Source organism: Megalobrama amblycephala, linkage group LG11, assembly GCF_018812025.1.
Source record: "Megalobrama amblycephala isolate DHTTF-2021 linkage group LG11, ASM1881202v1, whole genome shotgun sequence".
In the NCBI taxonomy this organism is placed as follows: Eukaryota; Metazoa; Chordata; class Actinopteri; order Cypriniformes; family Xenocyprididae; genus Megalobrama; species Megalobrama amblycephala.
Genome location: NC_063054.1, coordinates 22,424,369 through 22,449,089, shown reverse-complemented (window position 1 = coordinate 22,449,089; position 24,721 = coordinate 22,424,369). Strand labels below are relative to the sequence as shown.

At 37.0% G+C, this 24,721-nt stretch overlaps 1 protein-coding gene across 4 annotated transcripts in view; it reads left to right on the top strand.

Annotated features, from left to right (window-relative positions):
- Positions 1-24,721, top strand: part of bach2b (BTB and CNC homology 1, basic leucine zipper transcription factor 2b) — a 119,442-nt gene that overhangs the window by 42,419 nt on the left and 52,302 nt on the right. Inside the window, exon 1 of one of the 4 annotated variants that reach the window (XM_048206758.1) lies at positions 15,354-17,850. The exons of 2 other annotated variants lie outside the window; for them this stretch is intronic. The gene's annotated coding sequence lies outside the window, so the exon portion shown is untranslated. Of the gene's footprint in view, positions 1-15,353; positions 17,851-23,179; positions 24,175-24,721 lie in introns of those variants that run through there. One more of the 4 variants, XM_048206759.1, reaches the window with a different exon arrangement.

Here is a 24,721-nt window from a genome sequence, read left to right as displayed (position 1 = left end):
CCTGTACCTTCACCATATAAGACCTACAAGAACCCCCCATTTTCCCTTGAAAGACTAGATAAATATTCCATGTTTAGTTTGGACTATTCCAGGAATGTGTCCTCAATCATAAGGTGTCTGTCTGCCTTTCTCTTTTTTTTTAGCAGACGTTAGGAAAACAATCCCCATACATTGGGGGACAAAAGACAAAGGACCCCTTTCACGTTCTATATTATACCTTTTTTGTAGCTCTGTGGCCCTGCGACAACTGAATAGCCTGGCAAAGTTGACCGCACTTCAAACGTCGGCACATGGGTAGTGGCTCTGGAGGTTTGATGAATGGCTCTAATTCCTTTGAGGCTCACATGGTAACAATAAATGTGACGGAAGAGGCACTCTCTCGTTTCACGAGCCGGGTACCCACGCTTTGTGTTGCGGGGCTTCAAATGCTAATCCTTTCTTTTGCCTTCTTCTGGAGTCGAGTGGCTCAACCTCTGCTGAGAAACTGTAGTAGTACCCATTGGCAAATCCTCCTGACGCAGGGATGTCTTTGTCGGGGACAAAAGTGGTAGATCGTGATTTACTTTTGCCACATTATCGGCATGTGAGCGGTGTGTTGATCCTTTCCTGAATCACTCCTGGCAAGACAAATGAGATGATATGATATATACAGTACAGTTAAAAAGTTTGAGGTTAGTAAGATTGTTTTGTTTTTTTTAAAGAAATTTATACTTTTATTCAGCAAGGAGGCATTAAATTGATCTTACAGTAGAGACATGACCTGATTTCATGTTTCAAATAAATGCCGTTCTTTTGAATTTTCTTTTCATTAAAAAATGTATCATGGTTTTCACAAAAATATTAAACAACACAACTATTTTCAACATTGATTATCATAAGAAATGCTCCTTGAGTAGCAAATCAGCATTAGAATGATTTCTGAAAGATCATGTGACACTGAAGACTGAAGTAAAGGCTGCTGAAAATGTAGCTTTTGCTGAAATTTCTATCATTAAGTACTCACTCAATGAAATCCGAGGGTATCGGATCCACACATAGGCGAGACATTGCACCTTTTGAGGTCCAGAAAGGTACTAAAGACATTGTTAAAACCGTCAACATGACTGCAGTGAACTTTAATATTATGAAGTAACGAGAAAACTTTTTGTGTGCAAAAACAAAACAGAAAGAATGACTTTATTCAACAATTTCGCCTGTCCCCTGTCATACTGCTACACTATTTTCGTTGCAGAGCTTCAGTGTTTACGTCCGAATACGAGCTCAGCATCACACGTATGCGTCATGCTGGTCACGTGACCAGAGTCGTCCAATACTGAGCCGCCGTTTGGACATAAACACTGAGTTTCATGACTGAACACACACACACACACACACACACACACACACACACACACACACACACACACACACACATATACATATACATATATATATATATATATATGTATGTATATATATGTATGTATATATATGTATGTATATGTATATGTATATTTTCAGGTAATTTAAATGACAATGTGTAGTAAATTAGGCCTACCTATAAAATCAGTTAGTTTAGACTGGAGTGAGGTGAAACCAGAACAAAGCAAGTTGTTGTTAGCTAGGTGCATTCAATTGTAAATGGTAGAAAATTATATTATTAGTTAATATAACTTCTAAATCCTACTTTTTAATACTTTTCAGGTTTAGCAAAAAAGCATCTTCTCTTACAAAGCTATAAAATCATTTATTATAATTTTTTGTCTTTTTTTTTTGCAAAGAGGGCAAGAAAGAATTACAGTGAGAGTGACGGGTACTTTATTGTCAGTATCGGGCTCGCAGATCATGTGGGTAGGGCACTTTTTACTGTTTGTGTGGATGACCATGTCTGTTACCACAAAAGACCATTTTTGACCCAGGAAAAACCCTGCATTGATTCATTTGAATTGAAATATTTAATACTTTCCCAGCAAAAATTACGTATGCGATTAATTTAGATTAATTAATCACAGAGTATGTAATTAATTAGATTAAAAATTTTAATCAATTGACAGCCCTAATATATATATATAACATTATTTTAAAAACTACTTTTCACCTTGAGAAATATATAACATTTACAATGTTAATATATATATAATGATATTTTAAGATGTGTACACAAAGTTTTAAGAACTGTTTTTCAATTTTTGGATGGTTACACTGCATAACATATTTAGAGTCATTAAATTGCAACCTTTCTTGAAAATGGTAAACGATTTTCAAAACCATGTAAAGCCAGAGAGTGTATTTCTAAGATTTTCCTAATAATTTGGCATCATGGATTCTATCAAATAGCAAAAGACAAAAACTTAACAGCCTTTGCTGGAAACCTTATAATGGACCATGGTTGGATTTTTAGTTACTTGTTATTTGTCATTCATTTACCCAGTTGAGCACCTTTGAAAAATATACAGTATAGAACAGGGTATCACACAGCCACAATCAACAGAGTCGTGAGCGAGAGTCTGACATCAGCCATGTGATCACAGTCTGTTCACAGGAGGCTGTCCTCTGTGCCCCACTTCAACCAAGCCAAATGAGATCATGTTGTATATTATCACATGCTCGTGTAAGTGTGAGAATGTCTGCGGACCGGGCATATTTTTGCACAGCTGTCTGGATAATTCGTACAATGATGTGGGCGCTTCCCTCTCAGCATGTTCGGAAAGTGCTTCCATGACTGGAGCCGTCTAGGGAGAATGACTGAATACACAATGAGCGGGACCCCTCTCTGCCACGCCCTTCTCATCACTTACTCCCACATTTCGGTTACACAAGAGAGGCCCGCTGTAATTGAACTTCCTTTGATGTGATGCATGTTTGCTAAGCCTCCTTATTCAAATCTCTGCATTTAACAATACATTTCTCATTTTCATTGCAAAGCCAATTAATTTCTCAGATGGAATTGAATTTCAAAGACAGCGGATGGAGGGAAATAAAGTACTAATGTTGAATTTCTCTGTGTTCATCACTGACTTAAAACTAAAACTGACTGTCAGTGAATGTGTAGTGGTATAAGCATATACCATCATTTTTACCATATATATATATATATATATATATATATATATATATATATATATATATATATATATATATATATATATATATATAAAAAAATTTCACCTGAAATTATGACACAAAACCTACAGTATAAGATCATATCAAGGGGTAAGTTGAATCATTCGTGATTCAACTTATGATTCAGTCATCAGTTGAATGATAAAAAAAATTGTGATTTTAATAATAAAAGACTGTAAAAATGCAATAGTGAAAAACAGTAAATTGGTTTCCATACTATATGGGGAATAACTGTAATAGATCTAACCATACATTTAATGTAATTTTACAGTAAAATACTGTTAAATATACAGTTTTTTGAAGTGAAAATAACAAGTACTTGTAAAAAAAAAATGCAAATTGACATTCCCATAATGTGAAACTTCACATTTAATGTATATTTTCGTCAAAATAACTGCTTCTTCTTAGTTTTTTTCTAATCAGTTATGTACATTAGGGTTTTATGTTACATCTAATGTTGTTAAATTAATGTTTATTGCATTTTTAAATTTCATATGTGTTACCATAATGGTGTTTAGTGTTTGTGTAAATGACACCTTCTATATATTAGTAATGCTGCTTGTGATGAGCTTTGATTCATCATGTGACTCTCATCACCACTGTGGTGGTTGTCGGTGTATTATAAAGATACAAAACAGATATTAGTTCTTTAATAGGATGATAAATTAACATTATATTGGTTAATGAAATACGGCATTTTACTGTAAATTTAAGAAATCTTTTTTTACAGTTTTTTTACCATAACTTTGACATTTTTTACAGTGTTGATTAATATGTGAAAACTTAATATATTGATGATAAGTTTGCTTTTGCACAAAATTAATTTTACATATAAAAATATAGATTCTTTTTATTTTAATATTTTTAGAGCTATACAGTCAGTATGTCTCTTATATTCACCTATTCTGCATTTATTTGATCAAAAATGCAGTAAAATTGCGAAAAATAACTGTTTTCTATTTTAATATATTTTAAATAATTTTTTCAGGACTTTTTTAAATTGTGAATATTACTGTACATATGCTTTTTCCTAAATAATATGAGAAATATATGGTGTCACACCAAATATTATGGACTGTGTGCATAATTATGCAGGTGACACATCTTATCCACTGATATATCTAACCCTGCTCACCTCTACTCTTGACATTTTGAAGCGTGTAGAACAAAGACTGATGCACTGGAGGAAAGACGGGTTACTTAAGGTGCCTTTACACCTGAGGAGACGCTTATTGTATGTTATTATAGACTGTTTATTCATTCAGTAAATAATAGCAGCGCAAATGTGGTTTGTTTACCTAAATGTGGACAGAATATGAATAGTGTGTTTGGAAGTCATTCAGGCGTTTCTAGCGAGTCTGTACTATTGGGCTTGTGGAACATTCTATGACTCATCTCTGGCACCCACTGAAAAATTATGACTCAGAGGAAGTAGCACACACATTTCAGAACATTCTTTGTGTTCTGTGCCATGCTTGTGTATTTAAGTGAGTGTGTGTTCAGGGTGAGAGACGTTTGAATTATGGGTACTTTAAAGAATATATGAATCAGAACAATGTGGTAAGAATTTGTGATGCTGTTTGTTTAGTCTGTTAATGCATTTGAAGATTGTGTGCATGCAAATTTTTTTTTTGTATGTTTAGGTTTTACACCCTCTTTTCAACCACGTCTGCTCAGTTAGTGTGTGTCACATGTGTGTTCTGCACGTGGGTGTGCGTGCATGTTCATATGTGGCATTATTTCTACGTACAACCACGGCAGCATTTTTCCATGCGCTCATGAGCATGTTTACGAAAGACTATCGGTGGGTGTGCGTGGAGTTTATGAGGCCCTTTGAACGAGAGCTGTGGTCCCAATTATCTGTAGGACCCCTCACAATCTCTTTCCTCGTCTCGTCTCTAACCCCCTGCCCCCGTCTACCCTCCTCAACCTGTCATTTTCCCCTCTTAAAGGGGACAGCACCGCCTCGAGAGCTTAGGAAGAGGGGATTTCTCCACATAAAGTTGAAAAGAGGATTATCATTCTGTAGACTTCTCCCCTAAGGTGTAATGTCTTTGCTTTGAGTTTTGGTGCAAAGTTCAGAAAACTCACATATTTTTTACATGTGGCACTGACTTGAAAGGTGTATGCTTTCATGTCAAGTATGCATGTGGGTTTGTGGAGTATGCAGGGACCACACAGTGCATGCTGAAATAGTTACTTACTAATATGTACAGTGGATCCAAAAAGTATTTGGACACCTAAGCAACACTTAAAGTATCTAAAATAGCTGCGTAGACAATGTCAAACCAAGTGAACTTTACTTTTTTAGCTATTTTATTGTACTTAATCAACTTATCCCAAATGATTTCCCTCAGTTTCCCCTCAAGTTCAAGTTATTTTTAACAATATTAAACTGTGAATGCTCATTTCTTTTATTTAAATAATAGATCACCATAGAACTGCACAATTGTGGATCAGTTGAGAATAACATTTTTTAATAGAGATCATGATTCTGAAGAAATTCTTATTTCATTGGTTTACAAAGTCTTTAAGCTATACTGACAAAATAACCAGAGGTTCTGACAAAATCTGTTTTGCTTCAGTCCATTAAAAAAAATACAATAAACAAAGAGGCATGTGAATCAAAAGATCCCCCTCAGTCCATGTGTGTATATATATATATATATATATATATATATATATATATATATATATATATATACTGTTCATATATTAGGGGGGTGGTACATGTATTCCTCCCAAACCTTACATTACGGACGCCACGGTTCGGTTCATGCAGTCACATGACGAATACAGTCAGTCACAGGCAAGCAACACTCCAATCCAGAAGGGGGCATGCGCGGTAATGCAACGCTGTTTGCTACCAGTAAAAAGCGTAGATGAAGAAGAGACGATCGATTGATGTGTTTACTTTCTCTCACCAGTGTTTCATCTGCTGAAAGATATTAAAACATTTTGAGAATAATATCTCACTTAGCATTATATTTGCCTCAGGCATTTTGGCTGTTCATTTACACGACAACGGCATTTTGGTGGGCTGAAAAAGCAAAACGCTTTTTAGTCATTTTCACGGATTTGTATGAATGGGGATCGTTTTGACAATGGAAAACTCCAAGAAAAAACTTCTCCTTTTTAACTATATCGTTGTCGTGTAAACGTACCCTTAGTGTCTACAGTATGTTAGTTCACTAGAGAAATGAACTCTAGAGAGGAGCGCTATAAATGCACTATATTAGCCTATTCATTATATTTACTTAACCTGTTAGTAATGTCTTGATTATTTAATATACCTTTTAATAAATTTGTCATGAAAACAAGTTATGACAGCCACTGTGTAAATAATTATATTTCAAAAATGAATTGGAGTAGAAAATTAACTTTAGATTTAGAAGTTAATGCAAAACCTGCCTCATGTGCACTTTGAGTGTTGATTATTATATCTAAAAATAAATAACATCTGAATTTAATAATTTGGGCTCTGTTGTTAATTATAACCTTTAGTATTATAGTAATGAGTAAGTAAGGGCTCCCTATATAATTTACAGCAAGATTTTTTTCATCCTTAAAGGTGCCCTAGATTCAAAATTTGAATTTACCTTGGCATAGTTTAATAACAAGAGTTCAGTACATGGAAAAGACATACATTGAGTTTCAAACTCCATTGCTTTCTCTTTCTTATGTAAATCTCATTTGTTTAAAAGACTTCCGGAAAACACGCGGATCTCAACATAACACCGACTGTTACGTAACAGTCGGGGTGTACGCCCCAATATTTGCATATGCCAGCCCATGTTCTCAACATTATGAAAGGCATTAGACAAGGGCAGCCAGTAACGTCTGGATCTGGTGAATCAACAGACTAGGTAAGCAAGAACAACAGCGAAAATGGCAGATGGAGCAATAATAACTGACATGATCCATGATAACATGATATTTTTAGTGATATTTGTAAATTGTCTATCTAAATGTTTCGTTAGCATGTTGCTAATGTACAGTTAAATGAGGTTAAAGTTACCATCGTTTCTTACTGTATTCACGGAGACAAGAGCCGTCGCTATTTTCATTATTAAACCCTTGCAGTCTGTATAATTCATAAACACAACTTCATTCTTTATAAATCTCTCCAACAGTGTAGCATTAGCAGTTAGCCATGGAGCACAGCCTCAAACTCATAGAGAATCAAATATAAACATCAAAATAAATACTTTACTCACATAATTCGAAGCATGCATACAGCATGCATGACGAACATCTTGTAAAGATCCATTTGAGGGTTATATTAGCTGTGTGAACTTTGTAAATGTGCTGTAATATAATCGAGAGCTCGTGTGGCAGGGAGCACGCGAATTAAAGGGGCGGCGCGCTGAAAAAATCAGTGCATAGTTAATGATGCCCCAAAATAGGCAGTTAAAAAAATAATTTAAAAAAATCTATGGGGTATTTTGAGCTGAAACTTCACAGACACATTCAGGGGACACCTTAGACTTACATTACATCTTGTGAAAAAGCATTCTTGGGCACCTTTAAGAAAATGTATTATCATTTTATTTATTTAAACACAGACACATTTGTTTAAAAAAACACAGTTTAATAATAATAAAAAAAGAGCAATTTTATGTTTAGTTTTCTTCCCCCTGCTGTACCAAACCATGACTATATATATAATATACACACACCAAGATATTTTGAAATTATTATCCCTATTTTTCATGAACAGATATGCAATCTAGCCCGAAGGTTGCTGCTAAACATGCTACACAATGGCACCCTTTGCAACTGGAGTGATACTGAGTGCACCTATGTAAACAGGAAACTTATTTTGTTGTTGTAAAGTTTCATAGGTTACATTGGGTCGGTGGTTGAGGCTGTAGTTTTGGTGTTTTCAGAGGGTGCAGTGCGTCAGCGCTCTCCTTAAATGACCTGCAAGTTTGCAGTAACTGAGTCACTCTGCAGTGAGGTGATGGATGCCTGGTGAGTCATCACTCGAGATCGCTGGCAGGTGGAGGGCTGTGAAAAGGCTTTTATCAGGCTCAATGATTACAGTATGAGAGGCACAGCTTGATGTGTGGTGATTCATTCAGAGCTGAGTATGTCTGTGCTGAGCGTTCTTATTCAATCTGAGCAAAATCTGTACATCGAGACACACATTGTCAGTGTGTTCAGTGTTGGTACTAGTAAATCCAAGGAGGTTAGCGTTCACATTCATTTCAGTGAAAGTTACTCAAGTGGTGCATGCAAACCTGGATGCTTGTGGTTAGAAGACATCTTTGCAATTTCCACATAGGTGTTTTCACCTGAGCCGTATATGCCATGTGACTAATTGTGCATCTTATTAGTGTTCATTTCCCATTGACTTTAATGCGCGGCGTCGATCAAACAGAATGTATTGCACACATGCAACTGAAGGAATCAATGGCCGCGGTCCATACGAGGTCTGAGCAAACATTGAACAGATTGAGTGGCACAGCTGTATGACCACACACATGCTGGGAGAGCAGAGTGTTGTGAAATGATTGTGGCTGTGGATGTGTCAAAACAGTTCTTCAATTTCAGCAAGTCAGAAGCAATAGTCAACTAAATAGAAATTATAGACTCGCAGAGAGAAATCTGATTGTGGAAATGAGATCATAATTGATTTCGATCCTGATCTAAGTCCATCTAAACCTTTTTGCTGTAAAAATTTGAGAGAATGTGTTTTCTTGCATAGAATGTTTCATAATATCATCTGAGAGTTGAGTTGGATTCATAATTCTTTCCTGAACATGATACACATTAGTGTGGGAATTCACATCCCTGTTTAATAAAGATTAGCCAGCTTTCACAGTCTCTTCGTTTAACTCTGTATCTCCAGAGTTAAACGGAGTCACGAACGGGCCAGACGGGATGACACACAGACGGAGAGGATGCTGATTTATTTTCTTCTCTATGCGGTGGACAAATTCATGTCCAGTGTGGATTACCATGTACCATGTCCTGTCTATGTACTTAGTAATCATCCCTGGAATAGTTATATGTTAGACTATAAATCCAAATATGGCACCTAAACATGACACTGGAAAATACTGGAAATCCAGGTTCCAGGTGGATATTTTCACCCAGAATATAATGAAAGGTCACATAAAAACCTCTGACATCATCTTTTTTTTTTTTATCCTTCTCGTTCTTTTTCCTTGTTATTGATGTTTTTTTTTCTTCATCTCTGCAGTCTGAGCCATTATAAATCCATTGAAGGATTAAAGGAGCTAAAAATAGGCACTTACGCAGAGCGGGAATTAGTGCGCCGCTTCCTTCATAAACAAACAAGCGTGGATCTGCGCCGCTGGCCTAGGCGGGCCCGTCTGCCCAGGGCTACAGGGAGTCATTTGCGGCCTGTGGGAGGCTGACCTCGGTCAGGCACTGTCGGATACATGAGTCCCTCTCGCTCGCTCCCTCAGAGATGCACGCAGACATGGAGGCTTGTTTCCAACGTGTGGGAGTAGTAACACTACAGACGGGCCAAAACGCTTATTGATGCTAAACCGCATCCGTGGCTAGCGGCACGCACCGGCCCTCGCATTTTGAGAACTGAACCAGACCAGTCCAACCAAGCCGGACCAGACCAGGCAGTTTCAGACATGTCATTTCAGGCTGCTGAACTGCTGCGTGGCCTGTCTGCAAATAGAAAGGGCTTCCGTGAGCGTTTTTACTAAGAGGAGAAACTAGCAAGGGCCATTACTACACTTGGTTCAGAAGGGACTTTTTCCTTTCTCTATTTCTTTTCTCTCATGCTAATTGTTTGTCATCCATCCTCATTGTGGTGGTAGAAAAACAGCGGTAACAAGTGGAGGAAAACAGGAGAAGTTCACGGAATAAGAGACAGGATGTCTTGTTGTGCTTTTGGATGTCAGAATCAGAATGAAAAAAGATGGCCTTTATTTTTACAGAATACCATGGTCGAAGCCATTTGAAGTTTAAGGTTGCAAGCCATTAACCGGACAGACTGGGCTTATGAAACCTATTAAAGCAAGAATTTGATGTAAACAATAGGTCTACATAATATTCACATATGCAGTTCATAGGGGACATGATGTACTAATGTTATGGTGTTAAACCTATAACATTTTTATTTCAGAATTGTGCCTTTTTTTCTCGCAAATGCGAGTTTATATCTCCAAATTTGGACTTTATATCTTGTAATTGCACGTTTCTGAGAAAACTGTGGGATATAAACTGAGGAAACAGGAAGAATATTGAGTTTATATCTCTCAATTCAGATTTTTCTTCTCAGAATTGTGATATTTAAACTCGGAATTGTCTTTTTTCACCCTTTTATTCTGTGGCTTCCATAGACTATTACTGTAGAACTGTCATTTTCCAAGTGTGGGTATCTGTTGGAGTAATGGGCGTGTCCGAAAGCTATAGGGCTCGGACTCATTGGTTGCGAAAGCTGTCTGTCAGGGTATGAGGTAGGATTAGGGGTTAGTTTCTGTTGTAGCAATTCACCTTTCGGCACGCCCATTACTCCGTCCTGTAGCTGTATCTCATTTTCTGTCACCAGGATGGTTTCGCCCACAAAAACATGTCATCTGTGTTTGCAAATACCTAAATGTTCTATTGGCTTCTATTGTATGGAATAAAAAAAAGCAGTGGGACATTTTTCAAAATATATTCTTTTGTGTTTTACAGTAGAAATACAGTCATAAAGTTTTGGAATTGCTTGAGGGATGGTAAATGATGACAACTTTCATTTTTGGGTTAACTATTCCTTTAAGCTCTGTTTCAAGAAGTGCTTTCATTTAGTCAAATGAAAGCTGGTAGTTTTTCGAAAGCTTCTTACTAACAATGGAAAATGTGGTTTCCAAAGAGGGGCTCATTTTTACCTGTCTTCACTGTAGTACTGAGTCATTCAGATGACAGATTTCGTACGAGTTTAATTCCCTCAGTGTTTAACCTGCCTCTGAATGACTAACCCAGGCCCGAGCTGAATCATTCTAGTGTGATTTTTCTTCTGTTGTTTGGAAATGTATGATCACAGGTAATATCATTATTACTTTATGAATAAGATACTAATTCTTCTTTCTTATAAATCCATCTCTTTCTTAAAAGTCATCTTTGTGATTTTTTTTCTTTCTTCATCTTGTAATGTACAGAGTGGGGTCCGAAACATGTGAGTGAAAATATTTCTAGTTAAATACAACATTTTTACATATTATCATTTTTACATATTAACTCCACAAGTTTGTGTCAAACCTGATGTCCATGTTCTCTAGCATGATTTGAGATGATTGAATCTGTACAAGAATCATTTTACAGCAAAATGATTGAAACAAATTTCACAATTGGGACGTTTGATCTGTTTCTAGTTTTGAAAAGAATTTTGGGATTTCAATCTACACCCTGCTCAGTGGTGATAGAATTTATATATCACATATTGTTGGGTTCAAATTTACAATCTTTCCATTACAAGCCTAGATGTTTAACCCTTAAATGCATGACTGTTTCACCAATCATTCTTACATATTCGGGTCTTTATCGACCCGGATCTGTATCTAACACGGAAGGATCTCTACCTGTCGTGATAATATAAAACTCCTCTGATATTAGGGTAGCAATTACAGAAGAATAAAATAAATCATATTTTGTTACCTTTTGGAGCTTGAAAGGGCTCAGTTTGAGCAGATGTTTTATGCCATCATCACTGTCCTCATCAGAGCTCATTTCCCAGTAAATTCAGCAAATAATAGGCTAGTTTTATGTTTGAGGTCGCAAATATGAGCCTATTCGTGATCTCAAACATATTCTCAGAACTATATTTAACAGCTTCACCAGATCCATCCAGTAACAGTTACAGTCATATTTGATGCGTTCAGTACTTGCTCTGCAGTAAATCGCTGAGCCATTTCATGTTTTTCTTATTATTTTGTTTTCTGTCTGAATGAGTCATCACTTCAGCATTGTGTATCAGACACTGCCACCTTGTGGAATAAAGGTGAATTGCACTTTTTCCGTCTTCTAAGATTCAATTATTGTTGTGCAGAAAAAAATATACGTACACTCATACACACCTCGGGTCGTTAGCGACCCTATACAATTTTTACAAAAATAGGCATTCTTTTATAATTTTATGATTTTTTTCATGTTATATTCTTTATAATGAATCAAGTAAGGAATACCAAGAAGGTTGAAGTCTAACTTTAAAAAATGAATGAGGAGGAGGGTAGTGAATGACATCACGGGTCACTAAAGACCCGAGGTATGCATTTAAGGGTTAACCACTAAGCCAGACTCAAAATATACAAATATATTTGTCCTCCAATTGAGGGCAGGTTTGCATAGTGCAGAATGGGTATCTGCAGAGAGAGCCTGCGCTGAACGCTGTGGAAGAAACACATTTTCAGGACAACAAACTTAAGGATATTGCAGATATCTGGCTTTTCACAGTGCTCTGTTCTACACTTGTCAACCTCTGTAGGCACTTACAGTAAATTAAACGCACATAAAGTCAATGTGGAGCAGCAGTGGGTTAAGACAATAGCTGTACAGTTCAACTGGCCAGTGCACTCCCTGAGGGACCCTTTGGGCCCTTCATGCGGATGTATGTGCGAATGCGCCCCACATCCCTGCGCTGTATCATTACTGATGGAATTCAGAAATATCTGCATTGCTGTTCTCCCAGGCTACACACCGTGTTAAGATTCAGTGTTTTAATCATGATTGAATCAATATTCTGCAAGATTCGTATTGATCCCTCAGTGCTGCCGGTGACCCTACATAGGCTAGCAAAATTCTGCGGCATAATCAGTATGAAAACAGATGCTACATCTTTATTGACACAAAACAGGGCTTACCAAGTGCGTATGTGTGTGGGTGGATGTCAGTGTGCAAGAAAAAGAGGCAGATCTCTGGCATTTTTAGAGCATCTCTATAACTGAAGTGCTGAGTTTTGTGGAAGCCTTGTAAAAAACAGTTAACGGATAATATTCGAATAGGTCAACAGCATGAATCCCACATCCCAAATGTCAGATGGCTGATAAAGGAAACCCTGTCACCAGCACAAAGCAAGCAGTGGGCAGAAACCTCCCACAGTCTGACATCAGTTATACACTCTACAGGTTCGAGCTGATCTGAATATTTCCACTGTATGTTTATGTGTGTGCGTGTTTGAGAGAGAGAAATATTTGTCCTCTCGTTCTTAGTCAACTTTATATGTGTTTAACCCGAAAACCCACAACTAGTCTCAGTTGCGCACACTTGGGATCATAACCTTTAAAAATGATTTATCTGAAGGAGAGTATGCGCACTCACGCACCCAGACAAATACACAGCCATTTAGAGGGGAAAATACATGGTTTATGACTTCATGGATTATAAGAAGATGATGATGATAATGGCAATAATATTGTCTTAAAATATTGGTGATTTCTCACAATGTCTAGACCTCTACAGCACCACCCAAATGTCTTTTTAAGTTTCTCAGTTTTAACTGTGGTCGCAAACTGAATGCAATTTGAATTTGAATGCAAGGATGTAGAATTAAAAAAACTGAAATTCTAAGAAATGTATTAAAGGATTAGTTCACTTTCAAATAAAATTTACTCACCCGATGTCATCCAAGATGTCCATGACCTTCTTTCTTCAGCCTTAACCAACAAAAAACTGCACACTGTCACTGCTGCTCTCAGAATTTATTAAAAGGACAACGTTTTGGACCAAAGAGGTCTTCGTCAGGTCAGGCAAACAATAGATAGTGACAAAATGGCAATTGCTTTACATTTTCTCAGCATAGTCAATAACACCTGATACAATTAATTTCATCAACATGATCAATCACACCTGTTACAAATCATCATGCTCATCACCCAATAATTATATCAACACTAGTAACAAATAGAATCATATACAATCAAATTAAAAAAAAAAAAAAGGTTTTAAATCAAAATCCAAATTTAAACCTTTTGGAGAAAGAGTATTCAATGTATAAATATAAAAAGCTTCCCTCTGTAGTAAGATTTTGTCAATATCACCACCCCTTCTAGGTAATTTAATTTGTTCAATGCCTAAGTAACGAAGAGTCGATAAATTATGTTTAAAAGAATCAAAATGCACAGCAATGGGATTTTTTTGGTCCTTCAATCGTATATTACTTCTGTGTTCGGCTATACGCGTTTTTAAACACCGTTTTGTTTTACCTATATAGGCCAAACCATGGACATTTGATCATATAAATTACATTTTTAGTATTGCATGAAATTATTCCCTTAATCTTAAACTGTTTCCCTGAGTGCGGATGACTAAAAGTGTGACATTTTGTAGTAAAATTACATTGTGCACATTGTCCACATCTATAGTTGCCATCAGGGACTGAGAAGGGATTCGTGGATCGTTCCGATCCTTGGTCAGCTCTGACCAACATTTCCCGTACATTAGGGGTTCGTTTATAGACAATTCGTGGAGGATCTTTAACAAACTGACTCAGTGCAGGGTCTGAGCTTAGAATATGCCAGTGTTTACGTACGATGTTTGCAAACTCATTGCTTAGAGCGGAATATTGGATAATACAAGCCAATCTGTTGTTGGTCGGTTTAGACACTGTTCAAGCAAGACTTGCTGATCAGTATTTTCGAAACGTGCCACAGCCCTCTTTAATCCAAGTATTTTTATAACCTCTCTCGCAAAACCTCTGACATAAATCTTTACATTGTATCTCATACCTTTCATTATACATACAAATCCTACGAATCCTCTTAAACTGACTAATCGGAAGACTCTTCTTTAAATTGGTAGGATGAAAACTCTGACCATTCTTCTACATGATTCAAACTTCTTTCTTCAGCCGAAAAGAAATTTAGGATTTTGATGAAAACATTCCAGGATTATTCTCCTTATAGTGGACTTCAATGGCCTCCAAACGGTTGAAGGTCAAAATTACAGTTTCAATGCAGCTTTTTGTGAAGTTGAATAGGGAAGGCATAGGACATACAGCGTAAGCTTTTTGAAGAATACGAAAGTGCGGTTTTGGCGGAACCACTTGGAAAGCGATCATTTGCTTATATAAAGCATATACATTTACTTTCTTTTTTTTAGAAAATGACTGATCGTTTCGCTAGATAAGACCCTTATTCCTCGTCTGGTTTAAAGCCCTTTGAAGCTGCACTGAAACTGTAATTTTGACCTTCAACCGTTTGGAGGCCATTGAAGTCCACTATAAGGAGAATAATCCTGGAATGTTTTCATCAAAAACCTTAATTTCTTTTCAACTGAAGAAAGAAGGACATGGACATCTTGGATGACATGGGGGTGAGTAAATTATCAGGAAAATTTTATTTGAAAGTGAACTAATTATTATAAAAGACTTAAAAAACTATGGATGGGTGGTTGGATGGATAGACAGACAAGCAGATAAATAGACAGACAGACAATGAGTTTAGCTATTAAAAAAAGGAAATGTATGTATTGGTAGGCTAACATTAGACACCTATAAATAGTATCTGGGGGCCCTAGTGATCAGCTTGCACTGTATGTGCAGAGAAGACCTGTGCTATGCGCATTTAGCTTCCTTTGGCAGTTTTGGGCCATGCGGTCTGAGGCTTTTGTGGCCCCTGATAGTCTGAGACTCACTCAGGCCCAGTCCATATTCCTGTCTTCTCTGTCATTTTTGAAGGAATCATACTTTCACACCTTTATTTTGCTATATTTGTCACATCTCTCAGCAGCTGAGACCTATGAACGGAGAACCACCGTTGTTTTGGAAACCTACTACGTGTCTTACGTGCGCGTATGACACGCGCAAACAAATGCACATCTCTGTGTGCTTATATTAGCTCTTAGCATTTTGTCACTCAGGCTGCCAACACGTTATCTGATCCTGAGGGTGTCCATTCTCTATTTCTACTGTGTAACTTCTCTAACACATGCAGAGAGCAGTTTACTCAAGGGTAAACAGCATGTAGTTGTATTTGGAGTACTATAGTAATGTAAAGTTTGACAACCTCAGCATATAGTTCCCTTTTGAATGAATACATGACAGGTTGCAGAAAAGGAACAAGCTACTTTGTCAATGAAAAAACAGCCACTGTAGTGACTCAAAGGTGATCCGTGAACTCTGGTCGTCAATTTTCCCATCAAAAATAAAGGAGAAATATATTCCTGACATGAAAGACGCAGTTTAAACAGACACAATCACTCTCATTTTCTGTGTGAGTCAGATAAAAGAAGGCACGTGCAAAGAGAGTCTTGCAATACTAAATTGCACATATATAATCTGTGAAAATGTTCATATTTCATTTAGACTTGCATTATCAAAGACACACATGACACAGTTTGTAAAACACTTACCCTGAGAGTGCAGATGTGGGTGGTGCTAAGTGTCACTTCTTTCCTATGGGGAGATTTTCCATCAGCCTCTGTTGGTTTGAGGTTTGTGCAAAATAAAATCCTGGCAACTCTAATATGAATTTGCTATGTGTAATTAAATTCTTCCAGTGATGCAGATGTGCATCCCATTTTCTAAAACGGTCTTCTAACGGGTCTAACCACCAGTTAGTTATCTGGGTTAGTTGTTTCGGCAGTGGCCAGGCTGTTTCGATGGTGTGTGATACTGTCTCTATGTGTGAATATATTTACAAGTATGTAAGTGCATGCATTTTGTACTTATATAAGTCATATCTGTGATGTCTTGGGTAAAAATCTCCATAGGGCAGCTGCAATAATGCATTCGATGATTGACACTGAAGCAATCATTTTTATCTGTGTGTGTGTGTGTGTCTGGAAACGTAAAGAATTTGCTCGAGGTGCTTGAGGATCATCGTTCCAGGATGTTATGATTCTCTCTGTGTTTAAAACATTGGAATACCTGTTTTTCTCTGAGAATGTGATCACAGCCTTTCTGTCAGCTCAAACTTGACTATATATGGATGCATGAAATGTTAACTTACATTCACAAAGCACCAGAATACAGTTATCAGTCCTTTAAATTTGAAGATAGTTAGTTAGTTTGTTTGTGTGTCCTGTTTGCTAAATACAATTCTGTTCACACACAGTTTGTTTATAAAGGAGTGAGAACTGTTTTCTGTAAACGAACTGACTCCTTTAAATTTGCAAGATTCAGGTCCACATTTTGAAAGAGAATTGCATCTAATAGGCATTTTTCATCATTTTCACAAGAATATAAAAGGTGTTTGACTTCGCTTCTGTAAGCTGTGTGTGAACAGGATTATTCGAGAGTCACACCTTTTTGTGAATATGGTTATAGCTGACTGTTTTCAGAAAAACACTGAAATCTTTTCATTGCAATTTATTTTGATTCTTGAGGCAGTTGGGTTAGATAGTTTTAGATTAGTTCTCAGGGTGTAATTTTTGCAGATGAGCAGCAGAGATCTGCACCCATTCAGGCATAACATAGTGAGAGTGTGTGTGCCCTGTCTGTTACCATATAAGACTTGCTCATGACTCATGCTGCTTTGTGACCTGCAATGTGGGAAGTCATGATTCATACAAGCTACATTTAATCAACCTCAGCTCAAAATACTCCGGTATGCGTGACCCCCCTCCCCTGCACTCACATACACAGAAACGTTCAGCTCCACAGATGCCACCACACTTGTGTCATTGTGCTTGCAGTGGCCTGAGTTCAAAGTTAGGTTATGTAGATTTAAAACAACATGAATATTTTTTATTTCGTTGGAATGGTTTTGTTTGTAATTGGAATTTCCAGACTATCCCATCATCCCTTGCACTGACATGGTTCTGCTGTGACATCATTCAGAGGTAACAATGCTTTCATCAGACCACATGCTTTCTGTTGTGAAGGCTTTTCTGACAGGAGTAACTGATTTTATGAATGTGTGGCTTTTCTGTTTTATATTTAATCAACTGGAATTTAAAAATGTAAACCTTTGAGAAGTTTGAAATTTGCTTTTTGCTGATTAATTATATTTTTAAAAATATATGTGTTTTATTCTTTAAGTATTTTAATAATATATTATATAATCACTTCTTGTTTATATTATATTTATTAATATTTATTTATATAATCTTAAGCAACATGCACAAAGCAAACTGACCCATTGAAAGAGTTGAGATGTGCTATAATGAGTGTGAATCAATCCTCTGCGATCAGCACATCCCAGAATGTGACCTCAGAGTGCCCTGATGGTACAACCTGAGTGTTTCATATTATAGCGGAGATAAACGCCACCTATCTTGAGCAGAAGTCAGGTAGACATTGTGTTTTTTTTACTGATTGTTTTTCCTGGATGGCTAACCTCTTTTGTGTTTAGTATTGATTTATTCAAAGAGGGTTTTGGTCTGCATCTACCTTAGTGACAACAGTGAGAGAAGACTAGTTATAGAAAGCACTTGATTTCTAGCTGCTCTACCAAAAGTGGTCTAAAACATCTGAGGGTCAGTGATATTGTCAATGTGTAATATTTTGTTGTCGCTTTTGTTATTTTTACTGTGCGATATGTCTGCAACACGCAGATCCTCAGGCGGTAGGGTTCGTGAGAGATTGATGATGATGGGATCTGGGCTTCTGTCTACCCCAGCTGTACAATAATTCAAGCAAAACCATGCCCCCTCTACATTTTCCATTATGAATAAGTCGCACTCACACACACAGCTGGCAGTCTCAGTCATGAATAATTAACAATGTCTCTGCGTACTCCAGGAAAGAGAGAGAGAAAGGGATGATGCATTGCTTTTTCTCTCCCCAGGGGTGTAGCACAAGCAGACAATACTATTGATTTCTGCCTGAGCAAGAGGCACTTGAATCCATTTAGAGATTGAGCTGGGCATAATGAACACAGACATGTCTTCATACTTTTACCTTGAACTTTCCTCACACGCCATCCTTCCATTAATAAAGATGGTTCTGGTTCTTTGAATAAGTACAGCATTTTCTTTACTCAAGAAACACTATATAAAGGCTAAGGTCTTATGTATTTGAGAAATGGAGAAGAGTGTCTTAAGGCCCGTTCACACCAAGAACGATAACGATATAGTTCTAAAAATCATGTCCACACCACAGCTATAATGAGAACGATATAGAGAAGCAAACGTTAAAACAACCAATCAGAATCCATTCTAATTCAAGGGCTTGCGCATTTAAAATGGCAGACGACATTGCGGAGAAGTTAAACGCAGAGGTCCAGAAAAAGCCATCACTGTTTGATAAGTCGAACCTCCTTTCAAAGTAAACTTTGGTCATACCCTCGGGCTAGATAGTGAGAAGTATTAACGAGATCATTATGTCAGGCTAGCAAACTGTGTAACATAAAATTACCTCAGGTATCCAGCGCTACCCAGCAAACATTTGGACGTTTAATGACCGTTGAAAAGACGTCCCTACAACACGTCCTGTCATGGTTGAAAAATAGCTCCAAAATGAAATATGAATGGACGTCTTTGACGTTATCTTATTAATTAATTAATTAATTAATTATTACAAATTGAACTACATGTAGCTAAAAGTCAAAGTAACAATTATACATGCAACCCCAGAGAACTGTAGACATGTATAAATGTATCTAAATGCGTTTTTATGAAATGTTCTGTGTTACAAATTTTTACCGATTCATGCCCTCTTACCACAACTAGTTTTGGCCAGGGACACGACGTTGCTGTCGGACCAATGTTTGCTGGGTAGTTTCGACAACATTGTCTTGCTTCCTTTGAAGTTGCAGTGAAAAAGACTAGGCATTGTTTTTATTCCACTATATTGACATTGTCAGCTAAATTCACTGTTAGATTAGATCGATTACACTAGTTATTCACTCGAAACATAGCATGCTGAGGACATCTGCTGGTTAAAGCTGTGTAAGTGCAACAAGAACAGCAAAAACATGTTGTACACACTTTGAAACCGCAGCGTGTGAGCTTAGAATAAACAGACCGCTAGTGTTCGTTGGTGTGGACGCAAATATAGTTATCATTATAGTTATCTTTATAGTTATTGTTCTTGGTGTGAACGGACCTAGTCTAGCATTTGTCTAGTTTTAAAGGTCCCGTTCTTCGTGATCCCATGTTTCAAACTTTAGTTAGTGTGTAATGTTGTTGTTAGAGTATAAATAAAATCTGTAAAATTTTAAAGCTCAAAGTTCAATGCCAAGCGAGATATTTTATTTAACAGAAGTCGCCTACATCGAACGGCCAGTTTGGACTACATCCCTCTACTTCCTTCTTTAATGACGTCACTAAAACAGTTTTTTGACTAACCTCCGCCCACAGGAATACACAAAAAAGGGGGCGTGGTCTTGTTGCGCTCCCACGGAGAAGAGCAAGAGTTGCGTTTGTAGAGTGTGTTTGTCGCCATGTCGTCGAAACGCTGTTATCTTCATCCCGCAGTCCAATCACCTTTGTTTGGCCTTCCCAGGGACGCTGTACTTAGAGATCAATGGTTACAATTTATGTTTAACTCGGTTCCCGAAAATTATAATCCACATGTAAAACTATGTGCAGCACATTTTGCTGAGGACAGCTTCCTCTATCTCAATCAGTTTAATGCCAGATTCGCACTCACACAAAGATTATTCTTGAAAGATGGAGCAGAAGCTGCTGTCGAATCACAACACAGGAACCGCTGGCACAATCAGAACTCGTTACGTATTTCTGAAGGAGGGACTTCATAGAACAAGGAAGTCATCAGCCCGTTTTTATGACAGTGGAAACAGCGGTATACAGATAAGTAAATTATGTGAAAAATACTGTTTTTTTTTACACGCGAAACATGAACACATGTTATATTGCACTCTATAAACACAATCAAAGCTTCAAAAAAACACGAAAAACGGGACCTTTAAATAACCAGTGCGTAGCACTTTATCTCAATAACATGGGATTTTGGCCAAATGACAGAAAAATACAAAGCACGACATAGATACAGTAAACATTATAACCTGTAAGTTGATGAAAACATAATGTGATGCACCTACTGTCTCAGATATGGCCATTCTAATGATGGACAAAACACGCATGTCTGAAACTTGCTGAAAATTGATGGTCAAAAACCTTGTATTATGCTAATAATGACATATGAACACACTTGAACACATATAAAGCCACAATATCAATATTGACAAAGTGGTGTTTAATTATTTTAAAAAATACAGTGTTTTTTCCATTTCCTGAAAAGTATAATTTTTGGAGATACAAGGTTTACGCCCGACAGCGATGTTATGTTGATGATAGTGTGAAATGTTTGGCCCCTTTATAGGATTGTAATATCCTGTAAAGTTGTAATATATTTCACTTTTTATTAGTATGATGACCACTTAAAATAATATATATATATATATATATATATATATATATATATATATATATATATATATATATATATATATATATATTATTTTTTTAAAAATATATTAATCTAGAATGATCTGAGGCTATTGTTAACTAAATAAACCATAAAAACATTTTCATTACTTGAAATAAAATAAACGTGAACAGAAATAAAATAAAATATAATATAAAAAAAACCTTAAGCTTATTTTATTTCGGCTGGTTGCCAAGTGAACATATTTATCTATATGCATGCAATCATAGTTCAAAAACAAGAAAAGGAAAAAACATTTGACCTAAATCTGCAGTGAAGTCATAGAATGGTTATCGGTATATCATATATACGTAGAATATCCTTATTACGTCTGCTGTGTCTGCTGGTTGTGAAACCGTGCGGTCGTGTTGACTTTAATCTGATAAGCGTGTCTGAAGTATGACTGAAGTGAGCTCAGATAACACTTAGTTGTGTATTCAGCACAAAAGAGCTCAGTCAGAATGTCGGTCAAGGCTTCCAGAGACATTATGGGATGTCTGCATCGAACCGGCACATTCCCAATCGATGCAAAGATCTAATTAACTTCATCACCATGCATAGGATCCCATGCTATCTCCACTGTCTGGACCAATTAGATCTTATCTTAAAACTGTACAGCCAAATATGTGTCTACCATGCCAGTTATTCCCAACCAGAAGTAAAAACATGGCTTTGTTAAAGGTAAAGAGTGTAACAATGGGGCAAAAAAAGTTTGGGAACTACTGTATCAAGCCTTTTGCGTGCAGACCCCGAGGTCACCAGTCATATATCTGCATGTGGCTGAACTGGAAAGCCCCAATGAAAGAATAAAGAAAAATCCCTTCTTCCTGTCCTCTCATTTCTAAATCTGTCTGTTTTTGTCGTTTCTCGCTCTAGTCACCAGCTTTTTGCCGTTTTCTCCCTCCTTGTCTCTCTGTCTGTCCGTGTCTATCATGTTCATGTAAATCACAGACAAGCCCGTTAGTAATACTGAAACAAGGGTGTTGAATGGAGTGTCGAACGATTTGGTTTCTCACACTTTCACAAAATAGTTCCTCTTGTCAAATGTTTGGTGAGGTGTGCTTTTGACCTAAATCTACATATAGTGCTGTGGCAATACCACTGTGACCTTATTAGACCTCTTCCATAACACAAAACACCAGAACTCATTGACCTCTGCTGGCAGCAGGTGCCCTGTGTGATATTTATGTGTGTGAGCATGTGTGAATTATTGTTTCAAGACCCAGCCAAAGTTAAAGAGGCTTTAATTAGTTCTCAAGTAGATTTATTGAGGGTGAAACTCCCGTAGTCTCAGACAAGGGCAGGATAGGAGTTAAGTGTTCTATGAATGAGCCATTATTAGCTGTATAATGATGACAAGGGTGATGTGGGCCACCCGGTGAAATAAAGTGGAGACGAATGAGGATGAAAATGATGGTTAGTGTTGAAACTTTAGGTAAGCTTGAGAAAACAGAGGCCAGGTTTAACACTGTCAGTTTTTGGGATTGACAACCGCATTTACTTAGAGGTGTGTGAGTCTCGAAATGTCTTGTTCAAACAGCAACTGACATCAGTGTCTTGAATACTGTCTGTATGAACGTGCAACAAGAGTCAAGCCCGTATTCTCCAAAGTAATTTCAAAGATGGCGACATCCATAAAACGTATCCACCTTATTCCTGACGAGCCTACTGCGTTTTAAATTATGGGTGGAACTTCCGGTTTGGGGAACTTCCATTTAAAAAGACTGAAACGAATCATTTCAAATCATAAGGTTGCTCTACAAATAAAGCTTACCCGTCAGTTTGACTGAATGAGCTGTCAATTTTTCTTTCTTGTTTTATTTTCAGACATCATGAGAATAGCATAACGCTTGGTATTTTAACGTGACGCTATAACAAGAATATCTATGGCAAGAGCTCTTCAGTCGCTGCTTTCTATCCTCATGATAATTTTATTTTGTCCCTTTGCATTCCAATGTAATAGTATGAAAAAGGACAACATATATTGCATATTTGTGGTCTGTTCTCCTGATTTAATTTAAGATATATCCTATTAATAATTCACTGGAATGCATGAATAATCTCTCATTTTTCTCCTCATGTCTCTTTCCAGGTTTGTTTTCACAGGTAAATTCAATTTATTATCTGTGAAAATAACGGAAATCACTTTGAAATAGTATCACGCAATGCTGAAGTGCATTAACATTTTTTATTAAGGCAACGTATATTAGGCTACATAATACAGATCACTACAGTTATATTTTAACCCATTCGTTATTGCTGTGGAAAGAATCACGGTCTTTTAAAAGTACCTTGTTGATGCTTTTACACTTCTAAATGTCCTTTCAATGTTCGTTGGTTGAAGGGTGAGTAGAATGATGTCATCTCGTTGTACCCAGTTTTTAAAAAAACGCATTATTGCGTTCATAGAGTGAGCCTTTCACTGACTGTTTACAACTTAAAGTTACACCCGTGATTCGCTCAAAGCGTCATGGGGCGTAGGAATAAGGTGGATAAGTCTTATCACTTTTGACACGACAGAGTCCAATTGGGCCGCGATCGAGCTCGTCCATCAAAAATCTTCATTAACCGACAGCAGCTTCAATGTAATCATGTACTCGCCGGACACCTTTAACTGTTGCACTCGCGTCTCACGTCCTTCTTTTCAGCGTCTCACGCATGACACGGCATTTGAGTCGCGCATAGAATACGAAACTGATGAGAGCGGCTCCGGTGGAAAACAAGTGACTGGATCTAAAACCTTCAAATGACACACAGCTCATATATCCGTCGCTGTAAGTTACCGAAAGTGAAACCACACACACACGAAACCCCTTAGCATAAGTTGCACTGTATGATGTGACTAGGGACTACTTGAGGGAGAGTAAATAAAATGACTTTTTTGACAATTCTTCATAGGATGAGATGATTTTTTTTTAATTAATGTACTTAAATGATGACTACATTATTATGTAAGTATTTGTCCCATTTGTATCAATTTTTTTAAATGTCAAACTGTATGACAGGATTATTTATTATGTATGATTAATATACAGTAGCCTAGCTAAATGATAAATTAATAACATTTGTTAGGCTATAATCTATTAATTAGTTGGTCTAATGTCTAAAAATATAATCATGTCTGCCAACCTCTGATATTGTATGGAATATTTTATTAATATATTATCCAATTTTTTTAAAAAACAAAACAAACAAAAAAACCCAACAGCAATAGGCTACCTTTAGATGAAGCACATATGTGTCTGTCACTGCTTGCTGCTTTAAGTCTGAGCAACTGGAATGCTTCTCTGCAAAGTGTGCAGTTCACCTTAAGTTCATCAT